The sequence below is a fragment of the Chlamydotis macqueenii genome, chromosome 1 (assembly GCF_036417535.1).
Source record: "Chlamydotis macqueenii isolate bChlMac1 chromosome 1, bChlMac1.mat, whole genome shotgun sequence".
NCBI classification, from domain to species: domain Eukaryota; kingdom Metazoa; phylum Chordata; class Aves; order Otidiformes; family Otididae; genus Chlamydotis; species Chlamydotis macqueenii.
Genome location: NC_141556.1, coordinates 91,657,753 through 91,682,520, shown reverse-complemented (window position 1 = coordinate 91,682,520; position 24,768 = coordinate 91,657,753). Strand labels below are relative to the sequence as shown.

At 39.9% G+C, this 24,768-nt stretch overlaps 1 long non-coding RNA gene across 4 annotated transcripts in view; it reads right to left on the bottom strand.

Moving 5' to 3' along the window:
- Nucleotides 1–24,768, bottom strand: part of LOC147602201 (uncharacterized) — a 332,633-nt gene that overhangs the window by 186,993 nt on the left and 120,872 nt on the right. For 3 of the 4 annotated variants that reach the window (XR_015260407.1, XR_015260408.1, XR_015260406.1), the window contains exon 3: nucleotides 15,621–15,742. This is a non-coding gene — a long non-coding RNA (uncharacterized LOC147602201). Of the gene's footprint in view, nucleotides 1–4,102; nucleotides 4,279–15,620; nucleotides 15,743–24,768 lie in introns of those variants that run through there. The other variant, XR_015260409.1, reaches the window with a different exon arrangement.

The window sequence follows — 24,768 nt, the reverse complement described above, 5'->3', positions numbered from 1 at the left end:
CAGCCAGGAGTACAGTAAAACCAGATCCTCGAATCCTCTGGTTACAGTCTCACCACAGGGAGGGCTCTGAGCATCAGGAGGGATCCCATACCCGGGGAAAACCGGAGCCTGCCATAGCTTCTGGGCAGTGACGGAAAGCATTGCTCAGACAGGTGGTTAGAAGCACAAACCACCACCTGCTCCTGGATCTCTTCTTGCTGTTTTCCCCAGCTGACTCTGGCCCTAACTCCTTTCAGCTGGCCAACGGCAGCTGCCCCGTACGGCTGTGAGCTAGATGGCTGCAGGCTGCTAGCAGGCGGAGGAGGGGAGAAGCAGCTGCGCACCCCTTCCCTGCTGCCTACCGCACGCAGTCCTCTCCTCTGCTGGCCCCTCAGACCCTAAGAGGGGGAAATGACTTGGGCTTCTATTTAAATTCCCTGGTTTAGCCAAAAATCCCTTGGCTGCAGCACAGATGACCCACAGGAGAGGGCACCGCAGGCAGCGGTCTTGCCTGCAACTAGCAAAACAGGGTATGTACTAGATACTTCAACGCCAGCAGCAGCGATGGGTGTGCACGCACGACTCCAGGGTGCAGCGGAGGGCGAGCAGAGCACACTTGGCCGCGGCACCTACGCTATGGATACGTACAGCAGCCTTCAGTCTCCAGACCTCCCAATTTGCCACTAATGTGTAATTTGTACTAAATAATGTTTCAAGAATTCCACACAAATAATGTAATAATAGCAATTAGACCCTTTACCAAGCACAGCTGTATCAGACATGCAGTCCAGTCATTTCGCAGAAGGCAAAAAGCACTTGACGAAGGAATCCGCACCATCACAGGCACCAGAGGTGTGCAAGGTATATGTAATAATTGCATTCCTTGTGTATTAATGTTTGCATATAAGAAATGCATGCTGAGCTAGCATAACACCTCCTTCCTCAAATAATAACCAAGTTTCATACTGTGCCTGAAGTGCTCTTTATATAGTACACAGAAATGGGTTATGTAAAGATTAGAGATGTGAGAGTTGTTCACAACGTAACTGAAAATCCAGTAAGAAAATCCAATTCTAGCCTAGGTTTCCCCAACACAAAACTCAGGCCAGCTTTACAGAAAGGCCTTTTAATTTTTGATCATTTTGACATTGAAATCATGCTCATCTTATACCCAGAAAGGGAAAGGAGAATAAGAAAATAATAAAATGGCATGGGAAGAGACTGGAAAAGAGGAAAAAAAAAGCATAGGAGCAGTGAGATTACTTCCCTTCTTCCCGATGGTGGGAAGGGGAGAAACATCTCCCAGATGTTAGAAAATATATCTTGTTATACTGGAGCCATGATGTCATCTGTGCTCAGATGCTTTTGTATGTATGTGCATCGTTACTAGGAGATGACTAGACTTGGTACCAGGATAATATTCCACCATTGTGTGGTGTGTTTCCATCTGATGTTGCCTTTTCCCCAGTTTAGAAAAAAAAAACAAAAACCTAATAAAAAGAGAAAATTAAAAAAGATACAATAATTGTTACTGCACACTCTAATGAATTATTGTGTTCAAGGTTCCTACAAAAAAAAGTAATATTATACTCGGCTTATGTTTTAATTGATTTATTAATATTTTATCACAGGAATGTAATTTAAGCTCCTCATGATTTAGATCTCATAAACCTTTAGCATTTTGCAAATTCAAATTCCAATTTAAAGCCAGGGCGAGCAATTAACTTTTCTATCATCTTGTCAGGGGAGAAGGTTCGTGTTTAATTTGAGACAAAGTGACAGAAATATATATACACTGTATGTATTACTCCAATTTAATTTATGAGTCAGCACCATCCACCTTCCAGATGTAGATTTAATGGAAGGGGAGGAGGGAGTGGGGGAAGACCCCATTATTGTGGCATTTGCTGCAGTATCTGCCCCAAATTCACCATGAAAAAATGTCCCTGGTTTATTGAGATACTGGGCTAGATTGATTACAGCTCTATTTTCAACCCTTTTGTTTTAATTTCCATTCACTCATCACTTTTTCATATAAAGCATGTTCTCTCAAATGTCAACTAGCAGTTCTCAGCCAGTGAGAGACAGTTGATGCCACGGCAGGTTCTCCAACGGCCTGTCCCAACCGCTCTGCTCCCTGCCCCCATCAATCCCCCTAAAAGGCAGAGAGTAAGCCAAGAAAGCTCCCCATAGGACTGACACGAGTTAGTACCTGTGAGGCCCAATCCTGTAGTCGTCTTTGATGCAGCAATCTCACTGAAGTCTCTGCAATCCTTGTTTAATTAAGGAGCAAACAGAAAAAGGATGGTGCTACTAAACTATCCTTGTTATTATTTCCCACTCCAAAGGACATTCCAACCTCTTTATGTGTAACAAAGGAAACCTGGAGCCTAACTTTGCATGGCAAAAAATTTGCATGAACAAAATAAACAGTTGGTTAGCATTTGCAGGTGCTGTTCTAAGAAAGGAAGGGAAGGGCTAGTTTACGGCTACCTGCCAGAGATTTTCAAGATCTGCTGTCCCCACAACACAGCTAAGCATTGCACAGGAGTTAGCTCATGAGCTTAAAAGGTCTGAGAAGCTGCTCCACATATGACCTAGTGGTCTATACCATGTCCCTAAATACTTACATAAAGCAAGCTGTACTTCAGCTTTCTAGAGGACGAGAGGTTTTTTGATGTGTCAGAACTTTACAATTACTGTCAATACTTCTGAACATCCTATCACATCAGAGGGGATTGTTTCAGAAAGGGATTAGGGGCTCACCCCCAGCACTTCTATGCACAACCAAGCTGAATCTCAAGACTCTCAAAATCTTGATGCCACAGACTCAAGCCCAGACATTCCAAGATATCAGAATAATCACATCTTGTTCTGATTTACAGAGCTGTGACAAACACTGTAAATGCAGATCCAGCTCTACATCCAAATCTAGCTAATTATAATTGTAACTTGTGGACTTCAACAGGTGTACCGGATGGAGCCAAGTCAGAAACATTCTTCTTCTCCCTCATGAATTCAAAGTTTTAGCCTTCATCTTCAAAACTTCTTTGAAATAAAAAAAAAAAAAAAAAAACCTCCATCAGTTTAAATTAAATACTTTGTTTCAACAATTTCAGGCCATTTCATTGGAATTCTTAAGCATCTTTAATATAATTTTCTTTCCTTAGAAATAAAAAAAAAGAATGCTCTTGTATTGAAAACTCACAATTCCTTTAAATAAACAAAAAAAATAATACATGTGTGTATATACATGTATGTACACAGATGAAAAGTTTGTCCAATGCTTTTCTCCAAAACTCCCTATGCAGCCTTGTATCATCTTACAGTTAAAGTTTATGAAGTGGAAACGAGACGCAAGGTACAGTCATGATACAAAATCCAAGATGCAGAAGATCTCTGATATTCAGCCATACTTCACTCTCAGTGCACACTGGACTTAGAGCCAAACTTGAAAATCTTGTTTCATGCCCGATTCATTTATGAAGCTTCACTCTAATTCAGAGCCTTATCACTTTCTAAACTCAGGTAAAAAAGCTTTGCTGTCATGCATATTTTTAGACAAATTATAGCAGAGTGTCTTGCAATTTCCATTACTTTGTGGTGTCTGCACTGCTGATAGACACCAGCCCACATTGGCATCGCTGCCGAGGTGTCCTAATACTTGTCTGAAAAATAATATTAACTGCACATCACAGTCATTTGAAGTGCATAAGAAAACCATAAACTTAATTACATTGGAGGACTAGTGTGATCTCACATGAAATTTGAGCTACTGTTATTAAAAATAGAGAGATTGCATTTACTTAATGCTTCTTACAGTAAACCAGTCAATTTTAAACTTTCAAGGTTGTATAATCAGACAAAACAATATTTGGGTGAAGAAGCTGTCTGTGGAATTTACTAGTACAAGTATTTCACATGTCAAGCAGCAAAAATTTGTTTATTCTCTTAAAAAGAATATTCCTTGAATTACTACAGTATATGAGATAGGACAGCTATTCAGACTGCACAGCAGAAAGACTTAGACCAAAATAATTTGCAGAAAAGATTGGTTGCCATATAGCACTCTTCCTTACCCTACCCACTAAAACCCCAATGTGTTCTGGATTTCAACCAGCTTTTAAATTCCCAGATCTGTTCTTAGTGCTGTGTAGCCATTATATCTACTCATCATGCCGGGAACGTTGCCTCCCTCTTTCATGCACTACTTGCTCCTAGAAGGGGAAGAAAAACTTTTGTTTTCTTCACTTTTCTTTTGTTATCCAAGATTCACCTGTCTGAATCTATGGAGTTTACCTGTTTGGAAAAAAAAAAAAAAAAAAAAAAAAAGAAAGAAAAAAAAAAAAAAGGGTGAGGAGGGTGAGGAGCCTTTCTACCTCCAAAACTACAGGCAGGGAAAAAAAAACGGATTGCGCTTAAACTAGCAACATGAATCTATGGCACTTAGCAACACCCAAACTTCAGGTACTGAGCTCAAGAGATGCTTGCAGTGAGTCACATTCAGAGACACCCATCTATCGGTACCCTTGCACACTTTCCAGGTGGCATTAAGAGGGAGAGGTGTTCTCTAGTAATGGCTGGGGGGGGGTGGAGAGAGAAGCAAAAGAATTACCCAACCTCTCTCTTCCTCTCAGAGAGGTAGAAGATCTATATTATACAATACCATTAAACCACTCATTTGCTTGGAGAAAAGCAAGAACATTCTCCTTCATTTCTCTCCCCCAATGCCCACCAACCCTACCCCAGCCTCTTCAGTCTCAGGGACTTTGGTAAGGGAATGAGTGTACAAAGCAAAATGTTTACCAGATAAATGCTTGCAAAGCATACCTATTTCATAAAAATCCAGAAGTTTAAAAAAAAAAAAAAAAAACAAAACAAAATAACAAATTTTTCCAAGGGAAGAGTCTTAACTCTGCTCATGACATGAACCTGCCTTGGGATCACACCAGCTGGACTCTGAAGACAGGATGTTGGACTTTACTTCTGAACATTGTAATTCGCTTACTTAGATTAGAAAAAAAAGTCTAATCTTCACACATTTTATCAAAGATATGTCCCAAGAGGAGTGGCTCCTACACAGTCTCAAACCTTATAATCTGTGTTGTCAGGGATTTTATGCAGGAATGTTTGCTGTTCATGCTGCATTATTTCAGACCTCCATGACTGACTTTGACTCAGAAAATCAAAATCCTATCTTCCTTCTTCCTCATTTTCTTTGGGGAATTATCTATGCCTAAGGTAGCATAATAGTTTGCAAAAAAACAACTTTTCAGACTAAACTGACTCACACCCGATTTTAACTACAGCTTTTCCTTGCAGCAAGCAACGTGCAGCCACTCCGGTTGGATAAAAGCACTACAGCTTGTAACATACAAGGTAAAACTGTCTATTAATAAGTGCATTGCTGTAGTAGTATCCTCCCCAGAACCAAGTTCTTTAAGTTCTGTCCTAGCCTGCATTATGCTCTTTTGAAAAGGTGAGGATGGGGAAAACACAATCTCCTTCCAGTCTTCTTGAAAGTCTGTACGCAAAAAAAATGATGTTGCCACATGATCCTGCAAAATATGTATGCCTGAAAATCAGTATGGTTTTGACTAAAAAAACCGAATGAACAACAACAAAAAAAAAAAAAAAAAAAAAAAAAAAAAAAAAAAACCCCAAAACCAAACACCAACAACACCACAAAACCCAGAAAAATCCCCCACAACACCACCTTTCCCAAATTGGTAACTTAAGTGGACAATAAAAAAGACTGAAAACAGAAGCAGCAGAACAACCCTAGAGGCAGGGCCACTCTTTCTGAAGGGACACTCTTCAAAAAGTAGCTTCAGAAGCACACCTACACAATTCATACAGCACTTTATTTAACCTTCCTTTTCATGTTTGCCCAGGTTCACATCAAGGGTACAGCAACCCACAGTGTTTCCACAGCAAACTTTCATGTCCGCTGCAATTTTCCCTTTCAAATTCAATACAGTAAAATGAAGTGAAGCAAAAGGAAACAATCTTTATATACTACTTCAGCTAGCATTCCCTAGCCCTCATTGTACTGCATCTCTCATCAGCTCTCATTTACTCAGACAAGACAGAAAAGATTTGCAGATCCTATTACATTTTCCCACCCTATTTCCCATTCTGTGTGTATTTTTTTCCTTCAAATAATACTGATTGTGTCAACTGGAAGGGAGGGGAAAAAAAAAAAAAGAAAGAAACAAGCACTCTTTGTGTTCTCTTCGTAGTAATAAAATATGAAAAGAATAATTCACAAGAAAACAGCTGAATTCCCAGTGCTAGAAAATGGACCTGGCTACAGACAGACACATTCTACCTACAGCAGCATCTCCAACTAAACTGTCAAAGCGTCAGGAAGAGTTTTGTGCACTTATGTCAGTGAATAATGTGGAACACAGTGCACTTCCTACCAACTCAAAGTGAAAATCCTGGAAATTGCTATTTTATGGAAAGGAGGAAAAAAAAAAAAAAATAGTTTTTTGTATACCAGCAAAGTGAAGGCAACAAAAAGAAGGCAAGACCAGGGTAGGTTGTTTCTTCCGGTACTGACTGTATTTTTTCTTTAAAGGAAAATGAAGAGGATGTTTCAAAAGGTAGAAATAGTGAAGAGTTAAAAGGAGTAAGTGAACTGGTAAGACAAAGTAGAAACAGTAGCTTTCTTTGCAGCCCACCTAAAGATGTCTGATTTTACAAGCAACTCAATTCAAGCATTTTTTTTTTAAGTACATGCATGCTCTCACCGTAATCTTGAGAATAAGAGCACCCTTTCTTTTTCTGCTATCTCCTGCCTCATATATTAAACATTTCCCAGTATTTGCAGTAAGTGAAGCAATTGATCTTAAAGAAAATAGCCTCTTACTAAGGAACCTCTATTGAACCTCAGATCAGGTCCATTAGTTGTACTATGAGAAGACTGGTTCCCACAGAAAACAGCATGTGATCACATAATTAAAAACTGGAAAAGCACAGGGAAGTTGAATTAAGGCTGCTCTGTCAACTTTAATTCTAATATTCAAAGATTTGCTTTTAGATAAGTGAAATGTTCTTTCACCTTTTTTAGTGCATTTAATTTGCTGAATTTTCAAATAGCCAAGTGAAAAAGACAATCTGCTACACATCAACAAATCAGTGCCTTCTGGTCAACCTTCTTTATGGCAACCTTCAGGCCCACCAGACAGACCCCTGCTTCTTGAGTTCATTAAGAAGCTGATAATGGTAGTAGGTCCTCCTTATTTTCATTGCACAGCTATTATCGGGGTGGTGAGAAGCACAAGTATTAAGAAGAAAAGGAAAAACCACCTCCCCACTACAAATGTCATTCAGTTGACTTCTTTCAAAGCATCATTCCAAACCATGAAGGCACAATAACTCTTTGAAGATTTTATCAGAATATTTTAGTCTGGGTAAAACCAAGTATTTTCCTCTAGCATCACATTTGTAAACAATACATTCATAGCAGCAGCAGCTCTCCTTAAAAATTATGTTTAAAGCTAATAAAACTGACGACAAATGGTTAAAACTCAGTAAAAACTTATAAGCAAATGAGAGAGGTGGTTGCAACGGTAGCTGCAAGACAGCGAAACCTGCATCTAATAAGCGTAAATAATGTGCATGAGAGAGCAAAAAGGAAAACACTAGGCAGGCTTTAAACAATTTGGAATATCAGAAACAGGTAATTTTAACTTGCACAAACACGATAGAAGCCAGGTTCAAAAAAAATTCCACCTAATAAGAGAAATAGTGACCGATTAAGCTGAACTCTTCTTCCTACATGTAACATTATGTTCAGGAAGCTACATCCACTCAGTTTGGTGGATGAAGAAGTCCCTGCATCAGTTCCCAGAATCTTCCACATCCTTCCACTGTCCCAGAGATTGAGATGCTGACAACAACAGTAAGTGAAAAAGATTTTGTTCAAAGACAACAGAGAGAACTGTGAAACAGGAACAGAGGGGCAGGAGGGGTCTCTGCCACCAGGAATTTTGTCATCTGTAACAACTTCAGTCTCTTCCTCCCAAGAGAAAACACGCATCATCCTCATCATCACCGAACAAACCGAGAGCCCAACAGACCTGCTTCTTAATTAGATGAAAAGCTAAACTAACTCGATTCCTACCAGACAAATCCTATGTGGCTTTCCTCGTGCACCTACCTGCAGTAATCTGAGCACAGAAGGTTCTGCTTAACTAAAGCTCCTGCCACCGCAGCCTTCTCTTTCACTGGGAGCACAAAGACTAATTCACTTCTCTGGAAGGTGGGGGGGGGGGGGGGACCACAACCAAAAAACCACCACCAACTACTATTCATCTGGTTGTGTTCATAAAAAGCAGTACTGTGACCATACTTCCAAAACTGCACTGCTCCAGTAAATGTATACATTACAAACATACAGGTCTGGAATTTACAGTCCACAAACAGCAATATGAACAACCACCAGAGAATGTGTAAACACTCATAGGAGCAAAAATACTCAGCCTGGCTGCACCACACACAATGCTTATTTATCTCCTTTGCAGAAAATCAATGGGAGAAGACATTCAAAACAACATTTTAAACAAAGTGTCACTTCGTGTTAGTTTATGTCAGTGGGGCTTGTACTTGTGTCACAGTAAGATATGGATGTGCTTAGATAGGTTTCTTGTTCCTCTACTCCAGTCATGGCAGCTGGGCGCAAGCAAACAGAGGGGAGAAGCGCTGCTAGTCTGATGGAGTTGCTGATTTAACATTTAGAGTCTTTGCAGCTCAAGAAAAAATTGCTCTGTATGTGTAACCTGAATGCAGGTCAGTAACTTTAAAAGGTTAGGCTGAACACTTAAAATCTTGTTGTTATTAATTCCCCACCAGCTCCCAGTTCTGTGAATGCCAATGAGCAGACTCAGCTTCTGCAGAGCTCAGTAGCAGTTAGTGCGCACCTTGGAAGACCAGGTCCTCAAAATGAAGCAAAAGGAGTTTTACAGCAATTACTTCCTGCCATACAAGCAAATGAATTCTCCATTCATTTAAGACCTGCTGCTTAAAGCACAGGAGATAGATTTCTTTACTATGGTTTCTTCATCTGTTGCTAACCTATTATCCTAAAGCCAAGGCAACTGAGCTTTCTCCATCCACTTATTTCACTTTTTAGGAATATACAAGCTATTTTGGTGCTATCCTGCACTAATTTACACAATATCATAAGATTTGAGCACAAATCCAGGCTGGGCAGAGAACAGATTGTGAGCAGCCCTGAGGACAAGGACTTGGGGATGTCGGTTGATGAGCTCAACATGAGCTGGCCATGCGCCCCTGCGGCCCAGAAAGCCAACTGCATCCTGGGCTGCATCAAAAGAAGCATGGCCAGCAGGTCGAGGGAGGCGATCCTGCCCCTCTACTCTGCCCTGGTGAGACCCCACCTGGAGTACTGTGTTCAGCTCTGGAGCCCCCACATAAGAAGGGCACGAACCTGTTGGAGTGGGTCCAGAGGAGGGCCACAAAGATGATAAAAGGGCTGGAGCACCTCTCCTGTGAGGACAGGCTGAGAGAGTTGGAGCTGTTCAGCCTGGAGAAGACAAGGCTCTGGGGAGACCTTATAGCGGTCTTCCAGTACCTCAAGGGGGCCTACAGGAAAGATGGGCAGAAACTTTTTAGGAGGGCCTGTTCTGAAAGGACAGGGGGTAATGGTTTTAAAATAGAAGGAGGTAGATTCAGACTGGAGGTAAGGAAGAAAGTTTTTGCAATAAGGGTGGTGGAAAACTGGCACAGGGTGCCCAGAGAGGTAGTGGATGCCCCATCCCTGGAAGCATTCAAGGCCAGGTGGGACAGGGCTCACAGCAACCTGATCTGGTTGAAGATGTCCCTGCTCCTTGCAGGTGGGTTGGACTAGATGACCTTTGAAGGTCCCTTCTAACCCAATCTATTATATGATTTGCTGATGCTCCTTAATAATACAGATAACTCCCCATAATACACTGCACATCTACAAGCCCTTTAATCCAGAGATATTAAAACACTTTGCAAACAATACACTGGCCTTACACCCCTTCTCCCACTCCACTGTGTGAGGTCCATATTATTATCCATAGCTCACTGTCAAAAAAATTAAGCAGAACAAGATAATGCAATTTAGTAGGGTTACAAAGAAAGCAGTACAAACAGGAGCAAAACGGGAGGTTTCTGACTTTCTAGCTCCCTCATTCATCAGAAGGCTAGCCATCTGAGATGGTGAAATTCAGAGGTTATGATTATGCCTCAGGTAGATTTACATTTTTAACATACAAATACTATGCTATGTGGTTTATGCTACTGGGCTTTCAAGGGTCCTCCAACTATAAAATAGCTTTTAAATTGCCAGGGGATAGGGGACTAAGGGAAATACTCATACTAACACAAAAACTTAGGAGTTTTCTCTCCAAAGGATGAAACTCTAGCTTGAAAATATTTCAACAATAGCAAAGAACATACCTAAAGCATTACAATAACTTTAAAACTAATTCCCTTCTGATACAATATGCCCAGTGGTCAAAAGATAGAGAAATAACCCAGAAGATGTGTAATTGCTGCTTTTCCATCAGTACAGCAATCTAAGTAAGCATCTGCTTCCTGCAAGGCCAAGGGATCACGCAAAGAAGTTGGAGTTTTCCTCCGTTTTGGTAGATCATACACAATCTCCTATTGCATCTCATCAAAGAGCTGATGAGGGAGGAGTGGAATGCACTGAAACACCAAACAGGCACAGGAGCCTCTGACAATAAATGAAAACAAAATAGTAAATCTATGGAAATAGTCTGCTTGTGGAATGGACCACTTCAAGTCAAATTCAGATCCAAGGCAAAGAGACAGAGTTCTTCTGGAGCAGCATCTAGAGGCAGCAGTGACCTGATTAACCATCAGTTCATGGGAAGCTGCGCATTAACTTCTGAGGATCCTGATCAGACAGGAAAACATCCAAAGTCAAAGGACTCTGGTGTGTCTCCTTCTCGCTTAGAGTAGTTGCATCACATACTCCTCTCCTCCAGCTCTAAGGAACTGGACTTGATGCTGGACCATTGGTATCTTTCGATTTCTATCACCAGAATGAATTTGAGAAGAGACGAGTATGTCTGGCCATATATCTGGTAGTAAACTTGTTTTGAGGATCAGTGCCTTGTGGAGTAGTCACAAAGCCAAGAATGGAATACTAATAATTTTTCAGACTCAGGTTTAAGCCATAAATGACTGATGCTTTGCTCTACTTCCTACCTTAAATATACTTGAAAATTTGTCCTGACTCCCCATAAGTAACCACCTTCTATGACTAATTTTTCAAGGAAAATGTCTCTTGCATTGTTGGTGCAGTAACCTTCTAGTACTGATAGCCTTACACGGGAGCAGTCTTTCGTTTTAATGACTTCAAAAATCTCTTAGGATCCTTTACCCAAGACTTTTATGAGCAAGCAGCTCTCTGCTTCGAGAATGTAATCTCCATTACTAACTGAAAAAAGTAACGCTTAAGTATCCCACACCAATACTGAAACATAATCAAATAAGGAATACGGGTTAGACATTAGGCACTAAGCACAGTAAGAGACACACACTGAATCTTCCCTAATTGTTAGAAGAACATAGCTTACTGAAAACAGATCCTGTTTCATAGGAACACAAAATTCTAGTTTATAATTTAGCATTAAAGAGGAAGAGGAAATGCAGCCTAACATACCTTCCCTCTGATAAGGCACCCTACGTTCCTACAGCTTGTAAAGGCATTACACTGGAAGAAACACATTTTGTATGCTCATGCAGTACTTTTAACCATACAAACATATGATCAATTGCCATTCATGTTACATCATCAGTGCCTACTTACCAGTGCCTAAAAGGTGACTGTACGTTAGATTAAATAAACTCCCTTAATTTGTGATTTTCTAGTTATGCTTCCCTACTTATCAAGAGGGGGTAGCTTGCACCCCATCATTACAAGACTTCTCTGCAATATATTTGCCCAAATCAGTGCACTCAAACTCCTACAGAAATTATCCAACAGCATGAGCTGGCTTGGAAAAAGTCTGCCTTGCTGTGAAGGAAGATATTACCCCACAAGAACTATCATCCTCATGGTTTTTTTCTTTTTTTTTTTTTTTTTAAATTTACTTTTTAATGGAAGCAAAAACCCCTGTCACCTCACCTACTCTTCTTTTAATAAGGAATGACTGCCGTGACTACCCCCATCTAGAACCACCATTCACTGCCAGCACCTCTGCTCTCCTCATGTGCTTAGAGAACAACTGATTAGCACTTTGCATAATTAACCTGATTAGCACTGTGCATAATCAAACTGATTAGCACTTTGCATAATTAAAAAGAAATAATAATAATAATAACAATAATAAGCAGTAGGTAATAGCAAAAGCTGCTAGTCCCAATGCCTGTTCGTTAGCTCTAGGATTAGTTTACTGCAGCATATTTTATTTCTTAAAACTATTTTTTTAAAGATGCACAAGCTCCTGAGGAATACATGTTTTAAAATTCTCATTTACTTTCAAGATCACTAGTGAAAATATTGGTTGTTGCACTATTACAACTTAGGATTTCTTGTGCCTCCCTCTGCTGCAGCTGAAGACATTTAACAGGACAATGACCAGATGAATCACCGGTCCAATTCCCATATCTGTCTACAGTACTGCTTTTGGATTCATTATCACGGGATACAGAAGCCTCACATTCTTTAGTACATATATCCTCACAATGAACTTCAAGGGTAAGAAAGCCATATTATCATTACTGTCGAGATGGGCACGGTAGTAAGATGCATATCCTCAAAAGTATGTAGGCACTAAATTATCTTCTGCCCTGAACAGACCACAGGAAGTCTGGTGAGAAACATGGAATTAATCACATTCCTGCCCCTAAGCCTGCATCACTTTTGCCCAATTTGAGCATAATTATTACCTGTATGTATGTTTTGCATCCCGCTCAAGAATGCAGGAGGCAGAGGTTACTTTCTTTGACTGCTAGCCTGTCCTGCCTCCAGTGTAAACCTCCCAGTTAGTGTCTCAGGATTAACAACCACCTCCCAAAAATCTGAAGAACCTGTGTAGCTACACATAGCTAGATTGGAAACTGTGTATAAACACCAATGTTAAATGTCTGCATAGCTAGTGACTCAGCTCTCCTAGGACATTCAATGCCAGACAGCCTAGAGGAGCAATGCCCAAAGTAGGTGGTTAAATCACTAACATTTTCTGTTTACTAACACGGCCTCATCTCTCCTAGCCACCACTATACCCTCTGTTTCCCCTCACTTTATTAACCTCATCTTTCTCTAGCACCCTTATATTATAGCTCATATTTTCCTTGCATTCCCCCTGTGGGGGAATCTTTATCTTACATCTATGATATCTTCAAGAGCACTTGAAATATTCACTGCCAACCACCCATCATCTCCCTGCAATGACCCTGCCTACATTTCCCACCAGGTAGCAGACATACATTACGCCTTTTCTGCTGACTGCTCAGCCCTTATGGTCGGGACATTGGGCAATTCAGGAGTCAGTTCATGCCGAGTGATCAGTCTGCCTGCCCTGCAGCTGTCCAGATAGGAATTGCTGCCTCCAGACTGCACACAGCCCAGATGCAGCACATTGCATAGACCTATCCTTGAACAATGACAAAAATATTCCCACTGTGCTAGAGTTTCTCTCATAAACGCGCTCTCATAAAAAAAGCCAATGAAAAACTGTTGGGGGAAAAGAGCAATAAAAGAGAAACTTATCATAATTAACTGGAAATGCATTACCCATGCACACAGGCCTCTCCATCACCCGAAGCTAAAGAACCCATACAAACAGGAAAGGGTGCAGAGCTAGTCACTCATTTCAGAAGTTTAGTTTCAGAAGAAAAGTGTTGCTGTAGAGATTTTTCAAGTCCAAATGTTCCTGAGGAAGGTAGTTCCAGTAATTCTGGGAAGCAAGCCAATCCGTTGGCTTTATATGTAAATATTTAAACAACATTATTTTTATATACATGTATTTTATACACATATACATATATCTCTTTAGACTTCCAGACTTGCAAAACTGCAATGGAAAAAAAATGCCAGTCGACGTACAGCTATTGGCTCACCTGCCTGAACCACAATAACGGACTGTCAGAAACAAAACACAACAATGCCTTCAAAATAATTGAGCCATGTCATCTATGTATACTAATCCACCCAAACAGAAGAGCTGAAAGAGCAGGACTACAGATTCTAAAGCAGAGAGATTAAAGTCTTAAATTTTATCTCCTTAGAAGTGGCAAGAACATAAGGTTCATCAATTTTAAATCTTTCAGATCTTAAATGGATGCTGAGTGCTCCATCCACAGGTGTGGAACCTCCAGCTTTGGATGACACAAAGCCTCACATTCCTAGCATCTTAGTGCTCCGACACCTGACAGTAAAGCTGTGACTTCATTGTGTTTAGAAAGGTCACTGCTGCTTTAGGCTTGAATCAAGTCCATACCTCAGAAAGGATTACTTGGTAGAAAATGCAAGTGAAAGAATGGAAACATATCTGACACTGAGATTCACTGAATAAATAAAATGGTAAGAAGAAAAAAGCTTTAAAACTGTTAAGGAGGAGGTTGATAAAATGGAGAAAGATGACTTAGTGATCAGAAGGTATCCAGTCAAAGCACATGATGAATAAATCAATCCATGAAAATAAAATTTACCACATGGATTACACCTGTATATACTCAGTAAGCAAAAAATACACCCTAGTGAGGTACATGGGTGTAAATTCATAGCAATATAATTTAAAGAAATCAAATATTTATGAATACAATATTTAAATGTTTGTCCAAGTATGTATATACAGTACAACCAGTGTGAGTTTTAAGAAAAGACCACATAAGTGTATATACATATACATAAAAAAAAAAAGGACCAAGAGTAGGGCAAGTCTTTTAGAAAATATTTTAATGGCTTTATAAAAAGTCCTCACCCAAAGTTTGAAGGATTTTTGCAGTCTTACATTTTTCTGTTGCAAAATACACCTGCTTTCCTTTCTTTTTTTTTCCCCCTAAACTAAATATTTCTTCCATCTAATGACTCTCTTTATTAGACAGCATCTAATTTGCATACATTTACATACAATTTAACTGCTAGCTTGTGAGAACAAAGAAATGGCTCTGTATTGTACTGAAGGACAATACTCAGAAAAGGAAGGTATAAAAACCAGCTAGCTCGGTGGCTGTGTATTCTCTTTGTTTCAGAAATACCAGGATTTTTAAACACACCACTTAAAGGGTGAAAAAGATTATTTCATCAAACAATGAAAAAAGATACAGTGCAGCTCTCTCTCAACACATTCTCTCTCTGGCCTGGTTAATGGGATTTAAGGGTCCAAGATTTCTTTGCTTTCTTCTGTTTCCTTTATTAGAACCGATGGATTTAATTCTGTCACATATCTTACTTCATATTTTATTCCTATAACAATCTATGCTGAAGTTCAGCTCCAATGCTAATTCAATATTATCTTCCTTTCCTTGCAGTCAACCTGGAATACAACTGAATGATGTCTGATGGGCATGAAACACTCTGCCCTCAATGCCCAGTGCTAATGGATTTTAGAGAGTGTCTGCCAGAATTTTACCTTGTGGCAACAAGTCTAGAGATAATGAAAACTTACCATGTAGCTGACTGGGAATCAACAGGAAGGGAAGCAGGGCTGAGCTCCGCTTGTGAGAACAGGGAGGGACTGTGGTCACCGTAAATGCAGGATGTAAAGGATGTGTCAAGCCCTCTAGTTCCCTAAAAGAAGAGGAGAAAAATGATCTTTTAAGACCTCACATGAAGCAAAAACCTTTAGAAACAGTTGTCAGGAACTGCAGTATAGGTCCTACCAAAAGCACGATACATCGGCAAAGGGGTTTTTCCCCAAAGGCTTTTTGCAGTGGAAGTACCAATCGGAGAGGATGGCTGCAAATCTAATCCACGTGGACTTGACATAAAAATCTTGCAAGGGAAGAAAGAAAAAAAAAAAAAAAAAAAAAAAGGCACGATTTCAGGCTGCATGCTGCACATCCCCATGTCCCCTTAAATACATGAAACCCAGCGAAACCAAGTGGTCTGCCAGTTGTTACTGCCTGCATAGCAGAGCTGCTGATTTCACATCCAAACTCTCCCCTTCCCAGCATCCTACTCAGTGACTTGTTCTCAATGGGGCAGACCAAGTAATGTCTCTTTTCGAAAAAGCAAAAAGTACCAACATTCAGTGACACAGGGACAGGAGAAAGAAGATCCAATCACTCTGGCGGCATGTTGTAAGGGCCTGTCCTACAGAAACATAACAAGTGAAATCTTTTCTAGTGTAAGGAGACCTATTGCAACAGAACTATACACTGTACAAATCATCAGGCCAAGTTAGCTTGTGTACAAAGCAGGTGTAGTACTTAGGATCCAGCAGTCATCTGCTTCATTCAGTTTGCCCCAGCCAGCCACACCGTAATGCGATGGGCATTCTCACACCAGCACGTGTGGCATAGTAACACTGGGACAGAAGATACAGGAACCACATCACAAGCTGTACGTGGAAGAAAACTGTGCTGATACTGCCCTGACATGCCTCACTGGCACTCAAAATACTTTATAGATTATTTTCAGACACAAATTTTAATTTAAAGCTGGCTGAAATGTTAATGAAGTTTTAGCTCTTTTTCAAAGGGGAAAATTCCCTACTGCTTACAAAAACGTTTTCTTTTTTTCTTCTCTGCCTGATTTACTTCTAATAACATATAGCAACCAATCCTCATAAAAGAAATTAATCAAGCCTTCATATCATTTTTCCTTTTCAAGAATGAAAAAGTTGAGGTGTGTGATCTTCAGAGTTTCTGATGCTTACCAAAATGCAGGTTTTGGTAAAAAGCAAAGAAAGTAAATTCCAAAGTCAAAGTTCCTTTAACTATCATATCCTATGCTCACAGCTATATCTTGCTGAAACCACCGGGTTACTATTTCCAGAACCTTAAGAGCATGGCTGCACTATGATGTAAGCCAATTTTAAGTGGCGCTGCCACAATCCCACCCTTCTCTCACCTCTTTCCTCTCCTGGCCACAAGCTCCTGAGCCCATCCTTGAGCCAGGACTAGGCAACTGTCTGGTTCAGGGAGCTTTCAGCTGAACGAAAATATCTTTTCCGCTTTTTTAGCCAAATCAGCCCCAAGTTGCAGCTCAACATCCGGGCATGAAACCTGGGGGTCAGGAGCTAAGGCGGCAGCAGAACTATGTAAGTGGAGGAACAGCAACAGAGCAGCCTTGATGTCAATCAGTTTAAGCTGCTGTGGATCTACATCTTGAGACATCTAGGGTTGCTCTGGTATATGGATATGGAAAAAAGGCTCATATCACGTAGCTGAAAGCCAAACCAATCATGGCTTTACAGGTAAAAAAAACCCACCACCTCACATGCTAACCTAAAATAAACTGGCAGGCTATGCAGACCACCCAGAACAGATGCAGTCTGCTACTGATGAAAAATAGCTTGAGATAATGGTGCACTGCTACAATCTGCACCAGGGGCAATTTCCAAGTGGCACGTTGAATTAGCCTCAAGTGACACACATTAAAGTAACACTTCCCTGAGGCAATAAGGCAAGGTCTCACATTCAAATAGAAAGAATTGAGCTTTCTTGCCAAAGGCAAATGATCAAGTGCATGATTAAGAACCACTGTTACCAGGACATCCAGAAGCTCCTGAAAAATCTTTCAAGGACTTCAGAAAATACATTTGTAAATAAAGAGAAGGAATTTTCTTTTACATCTCTACAGTTACAGTAACAAGCACCTCTTTCACTACTTTTCTGCATCACAAGCATTAATTCTGTCCTGAGCGGAAAATAAGCTTTCTAACCATCAGCACTTCTAAAGTCACTCTGCCCAAACAGTTGTGTAGGAGGTTTGGGGATGTGTATCTGGATTTGAGCTCAATACAGAAGACACTGCAGTCTAAATCTCTTCCTTTAGCTTCCCTGCTCTAGGGGTAATAAAAATTGGAGCATTTTAAACCCTAAGTGAGAGAGATCCTATGGCAGTAAGGAATCACCAATACCTTTATCTACAGTTGCTTCAGGAGGAGTCACTAAGAACAGTTTTGCTAGCCAGTAAGCACCCACAGGTGATTCATCATCTTTGGAAATTACAGTAACTGAGAGAACTGAAAGAATCAGTATGGACACCTGATCTTCGTCCACTTTCATCAGCTCTACAACTAATATCCACCTTGTCAGCACTACAGTAAGAATTTTTATACCCGAGTTATAAACAAGCCTCAAGGGCAGAACACCAGAGCAGACATAAGAACTGTTGGCGTTCTCCCTTCAACAATAATGAAATAATGTCTTGATACATAGCAATACATGCGAGCATAGGTGAATCTGAAGCAATGGCATCCAATCAATTAATTGTCTTCATTCTAGTCTTACACACACTCTAACGATGGCTACGGTTATTCTATCGATCATGGGCAGCTGCACTGGTTGTTATACAAATCTATACATGTTCAAGTTATGTGACCCCTATACAATAGCTCTGCTGGTTTGCCCAACTGAAGACTTCTGTTTTCCTTCAACTGCCTTTAAGATACGGCTTCCTGGTAACAGTACAACCCACTCATGCATATATTCGTACTGTAGAGTCACTGAATACTTTTCTCTATAAAATAACGGTCCATTGGAAAACACACATACATGTGTACCTACACACTAACAGATACAGATACAAAACTCTGACAAACACTTGTTATTAATAAACTAATTAGGATAGTATCATTGACTCATCACCACAATAGTTTGATTAAAGTAATTACATTATTTCCAGATTACAACAGGTGCCCACATCAGTTATGATGGTCTTTAAAACAACGAGGAAAATCTAAGAATTTTAAAATACATCAATATTTGAATATCTTCTATTCAAGGGTTCTTGATTTGTTTAAAGGTGTGTTACTACAACACCAGCCTCAAATTTTACCTTCACTTCAACAATTCTTGGAGCTAGAAGTAGATTAAGCAAATTGTTCATCAGATTTTTCCCTTTCTTTTATTTTGTTGTTATATACCCCATTGAAGCCGAGATATAAAAATAGAATGATTAGAATCAGTTAGGTTGGAAAAGACCTTGAAGATCATCAAGTCCAACCATAAACCTAGCACTGCCAAGTCCATCACTAAACCGTGTCTCTAAGCACCACATCTACAAGTCTTTTAAATACCTCCAGAGATCATGACTTAACCACTTCCCCGGGCAACCTGTTCCAATGTTCAGCCCTTTTGGTGAAGAAATTCCTCCTAATAACCAATTTAAATCTCCCCTGGCACAACTTGACGCTGTTTCCTCTTTCCTATCACTTTTTACTAGGGAGAAGAGACCAACACCCACCTTGCTACAACCTCCTTTCAGGTAGTTCTAGAGAGCAATAAGGTCTCCCCCTCAGTCTTCATTTCTCCAGGCTAAACAACTCCAGTTCCCTCAGCCACTCTCCAGAGGACTTGTGCTCCAGACCCTTTACCAGCTTTGTTGCCCTTCTCTGGGCATGCTCCAGCACCTCAATGTTTTTCTTGCAGTGAGGTGCTCAAAACTGAACACAGTATTCAAGGTGCGGCCTCACCACTGCCGAGTACAGGGGCACAATCACTTTCCTAGTCCTGCTGGCCATACTATTTCTGATACAAGCCAGGATACTATTGGCCTTCTTGGCCACCTGGGCACACTGCTGGCTTATATTCAGCCAGCTGTGAACCAACATCCCCAGGACCTTTTCTGTCAGGAAGCTTTCCAGCCACTCTTCCCCAAGCCTGTAGTGTTGCATGGGGTTGTTGTGACCCAAGTGCAGGACCCAGCACTTGGATTTGTTGAACCTCACACAACTGGCCTCAGCCCATCGATCCAGCCTGTCCAGATCCCTCTGTGGAGCCTTCCTACCCTGAAGAAGACCAACACTCCTGCCCAACTTGGTGTCATCTGCAAATTCACTGAGGGTGCACTTGATATCCTCATCTAGATCATTGATAGAGATATTGTAAGATGTAAAAGTTGGTGTAAGCAGAACAAAAATTCAGTGGAAAGTAGCTCCTCTTGCACTTCATTAAGTTTTAGCATTTATAAAATTCCCCTTTTTGTACATCTCTGTCTCATAAGATTTTGATTTAGACAGTATGGGTGGGACTATCCAAAGGAACAAGAAAGTGTGATTCTCTATCCACTCAAATCACGGTGAAGTAGTTCAAGCTGAATCCACCAGCAGCACATTCAAGGCAGTTTTGAGTGCTTTTGAAAATCTTCTCCCTTCCCAGCCTGCCTAGAGTGTGGGCAGGAACAAATAAAATTCCACCACCCTATGTCTGAGAAGCAACATCTACAAGTTGCAGCTTGTGCAGTTCTGTCAAGTTAAAGATGCTGAGAATTCCCTTTTAAATACAAACAATATTTCTGAAGCTAGTAAATTCTTTCAAACATTCACTTTGATTTGATAAATTATATTAAATACATTTTAAAGCATGACAGCTAGAGCACGCATAGGTCATTTTTACACACACAAATATAATCTATCCAGTTGTGTATACAGCCTAGATTACGTATGCAGGTCCACGTGCCTCAAGATAACAAAATTACCTGGTTTGCACTCCAAGCCAGTCAGAAACCACATAGTTGCGGATAGCAAAGTCAAGCTCAAGCCAATCAGTCCACTAGGCAGCTGCTATTTCAGTTGCTTATGAGTTCACCAGTACACTAGCCACAAGCAAAGGCTTCAGATGGGCTTACAGTATGCACGGAACAAAATTGTCTCTGCTTTCTTTCTCTGCAGAAAGGCAACCATGAATGAATACTACCAAAGAGTGGAGGTAGGAGAGAAATCTATTTTAAAATTTCTCAAAACAGTAATTTTTTAACACTGAAGAGAAAATCCTTACTTCTCAATACTGTATAATAACAGAATCATGCTGTTTATTAGCAGAGTGCTAAGTTTCATTTTCTGTAGGAAAAAAAAGGTATAATAATTTTTCCCAATTTAGATGGGTTTTAGGTCAACCTTAGCTACATACAAATGAATGTTTTGTTCAAATTACAGGGTAATTTTAATTAGGACACCCTGTTAGACATCCTGTTGTTCTATTTAATGGACTTTCTCAATTACGACAAGAAACACCTCCCCACTCACCTGTGACTTAAAAATTAAAGTAAAAATTATGCTGAATAAATACATAGAGATAAAAATTATTTATTCTGCATTAGATATTTATTTTTATTTCTGTTAATCTTTATTTGGCAACTTCTGTATCAAAAGGGCAGAGTTCAGAATTCCATGCCCATTAAACACCTGTTTAAAAACCACTTGAAGCACTGGAACCAGCCAAATATGTCCCAATTAAGCAGAAACGCTGGCACTGCTGTCCCGAGTAAGGAACACCCATTGCCATTTGCTCTCATTAGGTTAAACAGGTTTCTTGGGACGTAGCTGAATTCCTGATTATGTGCATTGCAAATGGATGGAGAACACCAGAAAAATAAAATTTAATTCAGCATAGCCTTCTGTCCAGTTGTCAAGCACAGAATTTCGGGAAAAGTGAAAACTGAAGCTTTGGGAAGTGGCCAGGAGTTATGTGCACCCCATGAGACAAGTTACACTTCTTTCAAGAAATTGCCTGACTGACCTAACAGAAAGAACTGGGCTGGGATTTCTTCTTGAAAATGCTCTGAGATGAAGAGCTGATTTGATTTTTCTTAGCATCTCCTCCTCTATACTTTGTGTTAGTTTGATTCCCTTACATAGTTTTATTTGTTAGTTACAAACATGACATGGTATCTTTTATATTCACTTTAGTGTTAAATTGGTTGCCGATTTCTTGATTTTGTATGTTTATGAGTTCCACGATGGAATGAAAAGCCCAGAAAATAAAAGCTTTGTTCAAAAATTGGACACAGTACTGCAAGTTTTTCAAATATTTTTATCAACTTATAAAGGCTCTGCTACAGAGACCAAATGCACGGCAAACAGAAGAATCTCATCTCTGTCATTCATTTAACCTTTTGGCCTCTGTCAAGGATGTGGACATGCTTGCCAATAAGCAACAAGTCAAGTGGTCTTTTTCCAAAAACGCGACAATACGTTTCAGGGTGGTGCCACTAGAAAGGCACTAGACAGAATCAGAGCAGAGTGGTAGTGATTGAAAAGTATGTCTGAAATGGTTCTAATATCCATACTCAATCCTCTATAATCCCACTTCATTATCAATTTATTAACTTCCTTTGTTGTCCTTTCTGTCACCCTCCTGTGCTAGTCACTAATACATCTCAGTTTGGAAAATGCTCTACTCCACGCTCACAAAAAGCTAGCGTACTTCACATAAAATTGATCAGTTAAATGTATCAAGTAGAAGATGCTCAGAGTCTCTAAACTGCTACCTTAAAATTAACTGTACAAAAAGGATGGTTCATCACTGTGAATACTACTTAATTCACAATGCATATAGCCACAATGTTAGCAGACTGAAAAGCACATCTATATATTTTTCTCTTCACTTATGCCACACAGACTTCTTAAGAACGTAAATCCTGTTGGTTTTCTACTACCTCTTGGAGTTAGTGTAGAATTCACAATTATTTAGCACCTACATTTCTAAACTAAATTTTAGTACAAGAAAAAAGCATTCTAGGAATAAAAGATGTCAGCTAGCAGTTGCTGCTGACCTAAAACTATATTTATTTTCAAGACAACCATAAAAGTGGCAGATGCTTTCTTGTTCTGGCTGGCTACAAACAGCATCAAGAAATCCTAAGATAGACTTACTCGTTGCTTGCTCTCCTCCACCACCACTAACAAGTATTTTCGCATACAAACAACATTTTGTGATTTGCTATTGCTCTTTATTTAGATATCTACGGGCACCATATTCACTGTGGTCTCAAGAACAATTTCCCTTTCATATTCCTACTTATCTCAACAAGAATGGTGGGTACTCAAAACATCTGAAAAAGATAAATAGTCCATATTTATCCTCCATTATTTAATTCATAGCAAGTGTTGCTGCCCGTAGCAAAAATGCTTTACCACAACTATTCCTAAAAATTGAGAGGTGCACTCCTTTGCCACTTCTTAATTTAAGCCTTAGTAACTTCCCCTCTTAGAACTGGTGGCTGACATTTTATTCAGCAGATGACATCTGTAGCTGCAGCACTTTTAGACTACAAAGAGCTGCAAATGCTATCATTACAAATGAATCTTTTTATTGGTAGATGTTTTGGGAAACTAAACAGAAGGAACAGGAAACCAGAAGCGTGGATGGAAAAAAAAAACAAAAACAAGCCCACAAACAAAGAAAACACTACAAAACCCAACAGGATAAGAGAAAAATCAAGCAGCGACATCACTTTACTGGATTAGTAAAAACAATTCTGGCTTGACTGGAATTCCAGTTTTCATCTTCCTTTGTATTTCCATCAGACAACCATAAAAATGTTTAGCTGCATCCCTTTCACAGACACCCTGATAAACTACCTCACATTACTTTTATCTGAGCACACTTAATGCAACTTAAAGGTAAAAATAGTAGTCTTCTGTACTGTAAAAACAAATAAATAAAGGGAAGCATCTGCTTTACGCTGCAGTCCTTGAAAGAGCAGAAACAGTTCATACTATACATTTCAACTGGCATTTCACTTCCATTGAATCAAAAGTGCATTCTGGACTCTAGAGAAGTTGCCTTTGACAACATCCTCCAAATGCCCGAGCTCAACAAAATGCAGAGAGCTGCAGACTGGCACATTGGCTGGAGAAGTGATGGCGTACTCCACGAGAGGAGAGACTTCGCTTACATCACAAATATCTACTGGCAAATCACATAATCCTTTTACATGCGATATAAATAAGAGATATAGGTTAAAAGGAGAGAAAGAAATAGCTTCAGAATTGCCTGGAACACTTTGTGGAACTAACCTTTAATTGCCTACAACAGCAGTTTCTAAAGTTTTTGCAGGAGGCAAGTAAGTCCCTGTACATCAGGGACAAGAACAAAGCCCTCTCAACCCTAGGAGTATCTGGTAACACCCAATAAGCGAGGGGAAAGAGGAGATGGGCAGGGAAAAAAAAAAAAAAAAAAAAAAAAGAAGAGGCACTGGAACAGGCTAATATAGGAATTTCTGTAATACAGAAGCCTACCCAAATATTTAAAACCAAAGGAAAAAAAAAAAAAAACAAAAGGGAGATCATAACTACTCTTGTGTCAGGAAATACACTCTTCCTCTCTATCAGGATCCCACAGTGCAGTTCTGCCTTTCCAGGCAAAGTTGAAAACTGCAGTCCATGAAACAGAAACTAAAATAGCAAGAGAAAAGAACAAGAAGTGAGGTGTGGGGTGAACACTGAAGATAAAACCAGCTGGAATTAAGAATTTGGATACAGCTTTTGCTTCTGGGCAGGGAAGGACAAAAAAGGGAGGCACAAACTCCATGCATAAAGTAAGGGAGTGGAGGGATATATTAAAAAAAAAATGTTTCAAGATGCCATCTTGTAATATCACACTGAAAAAACCACACCACCATGTGTTGTTACTGCATTCAGCCAAGTGCACCGTTGTGTTTAATTTGAAGTTTGATTACGATAAATCACGCAATACAGGGAGGCAACCAAGTTGACTTTCAGTCCCTTCTGAAATCTTACCCTGTTAAAACTTAGACTGCAGTAGCAATACAGTAGCCAAAATCTTAGGTGCATGACACCAGCGGAAGGGATCATAAGCACTGAATGGAATATCTCAGGATTGTTTGGTCATTTGTTAGATGTG